The sequence below is a fragment of the Euleptes europaea genome, chromosome 4 (assembly GCF_029931775.1).
Source record: "Euleptes europaea isolate rEulEur1 chromosome 4, rEulEur1.hap1, whole genome shotgun sequence".
Taxonomy (NCBI): Eukaryota; Metazoa; Chordata; class Lepidosauria; order Squamata; family Sphaerodactylidae; genus Euleptes; species Euleptes europaea.
The window spans coordinates 90,239,014-90,244,219 of NC_079315.1; positions in this window are offsets into that span (position 1 = coordinate 90,239,014).

Consider the following 5,206-nt stretch of genomic DNA (forward strand, 5'->3'; position numbering starts at 1 on the left):
TAGTCTCTGATGCTACTGTTTTACATCAGTGTTTCAATTTTCTCTTTCTGCTTTCCTTGTGCTACCACAGGTTGGATCCTGCATAACGTTTCCACAGATGGAGGGGGGTATTTTTGGTGATTCCTCTGTCCTGTGGCAGAGCTCCACTCCCATCCCCCCAGATATTCCTGAAACTCCCCTAGGAGCAGCATTTCAGGGAGATTTTATCTTCCCCTTTATCATTGCCTTCTGCCAGCAGGTGAAGACTTATCTTTGGCATTCCCTCTCTAACCAGCTTGAATTCAAAACCATTTACCTCTTATCAATGCAGCATCTACTAGCAATGGAGAAAAGCTATAGCCATAGCTTACTTTCAAACTTATTCATTCTCACTAGTAGCATCTGGTAACAGGACTCAAAATAGCACCAGAGATATACCTGGCATATTCCCACCTAGACCAGATAATCTGTATTTGGAGGTAGGGAAGGCTAGATTGTAAGAGTGAAGAATTGAGGACTGACGCTAGCATCCCAATAAACTAAGCAGCTGCCTGGATGTCTGTGATGCTGAGAGGTCTAACTGGGAGCAAGTGCTAACTGTGTGTGCGTGAATACAAACTTGCCTTACTTCAAAGTGGCAACAGCTTGTTGTTAGGAAGCTGCAGAGTGGTCCTTCCTTTGTTAACAAAACACCCTGTCCAGAAATATCTGTATAATTGTTGGAGACAAGAGATGATACGACTGGACATGTAGAAATCCTCCAAGACTTGCAGGAGGGGAGCCACACTGTTCTTGTCTAGCTATTCATTCTTATGTCTCAAACTTGACAGCAGGCCTCAGGAACTGTGAAGCTTGTCAGAAGACTTTAACCCATCAAGATCGGAGCCACTGGGTCAATTTAAAAGCGAAGAAACTGATATGGTGAAAACCTGTCTCGTGGAACTTAGGTGTCTAACTTGGATGTCATCAGTTGAGGGCAATACTTTAGGTTGGCAACTGAGTTTCAGGTTTATTCCCAGCAGCTTCCAGTTGCTCATTTTCTGTATTAAATTAGCACATCAAATGAATATGGTGTGATGTCACAATGGTAACTTAACATGCAGGGCAGATTAGGGGGGAGAAATGGCCTTGGAAAAGGCTCCACCCCCAGCCTGTCCTGGTCCCACCCACCTCCAAAGTAGGAAGGGAGTGCCTGCTCAGCCAAGCTGGGCAACTGGGCAGGGTGTGGCCAGGCGGGCATATCCTGTCACTTGCCAGGCAAGGTGGGGCTGGGCTGGGCGCTTTCCGCCCCTCACCACACCAAGGCCAGGAGAATGTGTCTCTAGCTGCAGTGAGCCCTCCTTTGCCTTACCTCTGTCTCACACCCATCCCTTTCTTTAGGCTGGAGTGGCCCCCGGGGGAGGGCGTTCTCCCAGGTCATCAGCCACCCTGTTAACCTGTGGCCTTGAGATAATGAGAGTACTTTAAAAATTTGGGGTTGGACTCCCTTCCACTGTGAGGAAGTTTAGATCTGACAGAGGAAGCTCTTCTCACTTAGCGGAAGGGAGTTTTAATTCATGTATACCCTGCCTTTCTCCCCAAAGTGGTTTACATCATTCTCCTCTCTATTTTATCCTCACAATTCTGTGAGGTAGGTTAGGCTGAGAGAGTGTGACTGGCTCAAGGTCACCCAGCGAGCTTCCATGACACAAGCGGAGATTTGAACCTGGGTCTCCCAGATCTTAGTCCAACACCCTTAACAATGATACCACCACTTGTAGGTTCCAATTCAATATTAACCCAATAGAAACATTAAACTGAGACAAACATAAATGAAAACCATTTTAAAATCATGGAGATAAAAAAAATTGGAAGGGAGGTCTTGGATTTTTAATAAAATGTTAATTGCATTTGATGCTCTCCATTACATAAAATGCATTAAAACTCTTGTTAATAAAATGGCAAGATCAAGCAAATGCATTACAACTGTGATGGGAATGTTAAGAAACATAAAAATATTGTATAGCATATTGGATGTTACAGCTAAAGTAAGTGGTACCATTTCTAGATTATTTGGCAGACAAAATACAGCATTGGTGATAAATGTATTAACATAAGCCAGAAATAAAATTCCTGTAAAATAGATTTTCCATTAGTAATAAATGCATGGTTTCGAACGCTACAGAGTTCTTTTCTAACAATAAGATGACTGCATATGGTTTTGGGGGCGGAACCTAAGGAGGGTGGGGTTTGGGGAGGGAAGGGAAGGGACTTCAATGCCATAGTGTCCAATTGCCAAAGCAGCCATTTTCTCCAAGTGAACTGATCTCTATAGGCTGGAGATCAGTTGTAATAGCAGGAGATCTCCAGCTATTACCCGGAGGTTGGCAACCCTATTGCGGAGAGCAACAGAAGGGAGAAGCTGCAGCTTCTCATCTGATAGGTGCATGAAAAGGCAAACAGGTTTCCTGGGCTACATCTATCTTTTATTTATTTCACTAAAACACTGTTATAGAATAATGTTAGTTTGATAAATACAGATACTGCCAACACAAAAGCAAAAGGGGACAGAAAAGGAAGAGGAAAACAAGCAAAGGATAATAATAGTAATGATAAAAAGATAATATAATGATATATTTTATAACTGGAAAAAACAATTGTTGCTGGTCTGAAATTGATTCTGCTTTCAAGAAGTCAACAACACCCAATGTAGTACATCATTACCATCTACTGGACAGTAATGGAAACACAAGTAGAAGTTGAAGGTAGAAACAAATCCCAGAATATTCAGCAATCTAATAGGACAGAAAGGTAATTTTCCCTTCAAAGCACATTAAATAATGGGGTATTTTCCATGGTATGTATACAAAATACCTTTTATGATCCTGTGTGGGCATGTGTTCACATGTGCGTGTGTAAAGTGTCATCAAGTTGCAGCTGACTTAGGGCAACCCTGTAGGGTTTTCAAGGCAAAAGAGGTGGTTTGCCATTGCCTTCCTTTGCATAGCATTCCTTGGTGATCTCCTAAGTACTAGCCAAGACTGACCCTGCTTAGCTTCTGAGATCTGATGAGATAAGGCTAGCACAAACACATACCCAAAAGAAATTAATGAATGAAATAATAACTAAATCAAGAAATCTAGAAAGGTAGTTGTGTTGCAGCAAAAGTGAGCAAATGTGACAAGATCCCTATTAATTTTTGATTTAATAAAGTGCAGCAATATCATCATTCTTTATTGGGGCACACAATCCACTTTAATTCAGATTAATTAAACTAGGACAATGACCAACTTCTAATTTATAATAAACTATTCAAATGCATTAGAACAACAGTTCTACCTATTAAAATACATTGAACAGGTCAGTGGAAAATAAGTTTCTTAACAGTGTTGATTGTGAAGATAAAAGGTTGTTTACACTGTCAGAAAAAAAGTAACACTAAATAACTGTGTTCAATATGGTTTACACATAGCTTTTTAATCAGCAGGCAAGCATTGCTAGTAGAAAATCACAAGCATCACATATTGTGTACACTTGCGTAATCAAAGGATTATACATTATATCTCTGCCAGATTAGACCTATAGGGCAGTGGTAAACTATCAGAGATACAGGCCTCCATCCAGATGCATAGTGGAAGGCTGCTGGACTATTATGAAGACATCTAAGTCACAATTAGGTAAACAAAATCTTTAGCTTGGATCCTAACTACTGCCAACTACTGAAAGGAACCTAGATGCTTGCTGTGTTCCTCTCTGCTCCTGCATTCCTTTCTGACCCTGGAAATTCCTGGGCTCACGGAATTCATGTGAATTCCATGAAGGTTGGAGGGCAACTTACCTCTTCCATCACTGAAGCTGAGCTGATGAAAGGAGGGCAAATTTGCTCCCTTCCTCATTCCCTCTGCTGCCCTCAACCTCTGTGGCTATTAATCCATATGTATCCCACATCCCTTGGAATGTATTTTCTCAGGAGTGAAAGGGTCTGCTGAGGAAGAGGGGGAATGAAGGGAAGATCTATGTTTCCCCTGCCAGTAATTAGGATCCAGCCCAGGAACCCTTAAAACAGATTAGCTACTTGTTAACATATATGTATTCACTATTGTTATTCTTTACCTTGGCCTAAACTTTCAGTAGCAAATGAATGCTACCAGTTCATATTTTAGAAAAAATGTTAGTTCTTTTTCTTGGCTGTACTATCTTTCAATTTTTTAAAAGGACGATGATGCACCTGTGCCTTTAACGGCTGTGTGATGATTAAAAATTCAAAAAGCAATGTTTCCTGCATGCAAATGGCAAAAAAAACCACTCTTGCTTTTTTATATATATAAATTTTTATTAATTTTTATAACAAAACATAAAAAACAAACACAATGAAATTAACATAAAAAATACAAAAACAAAAAACAAAATACAGAAGGGTATCTATATATCTTAATTATTACATTCATGATTGCTTGATTATAAAATTCAAAAAAGATACCCCTTCCCCCTCCAACCTAAAAAAGTGACCCTTCACCCGACTTCCGAAGAAGTGTCTAAACAGTATTTATTATGCTTAGCAACACAAACATATAATATTACTAAAAACTAGTTTCTATAACTCGTTAATTAATACTGTAAAATCCATTTTTGCCAAATTATCCCAATATGAGGCGGCCTTAGACCATGTTTTTTTTTAAATTCTTCCATATCTTTTCCATGAAGGAATTCCGTCAATTTGCCCATCCTCATATAACAAAAACCACACTTGCTTTAGCAAGTTAAAGATGCAGGACAAGTTTTGTTGGTCTTAACAAAACAAAGCAAAAAGGATTAAGCTACCTAAACGGACGACTATTTTCCTTCAATCTGAGGCAGGTCACCTGCTAAACGGCCGAAAACAGCCTTTCCGCTCAAAGCGCACTTTCCCCCATCTGTTACCGGAAGTGCCGGCCTATGCTTAGTCTTGCTCTGTGAGCTTCCGGGTTTTGGCGTCATTTCCGCAAGGATTACGTCCTGGTCGTTCCACGCCCCGAGAAACTTTTCGCTGTTTTCGAATCCTTTCAGAGAGACCCGCAAAAGAAAGGGGAGGCCGAGCGCGCGCGCGGGGGGGGGGCTTTCCTGCCGTGTCCGCGCAGGCGCTGCCATGGCCGCGAGAGCGGCCGTTGCTGGGCTCCGTCTCGCGCCGTCCGGCGGTTGAGCGCCCGTCTCTGAGGGGGATACACACAAACACACCCACTTTCGGAAGGAAGAAGGGGGCAGCGCAAGG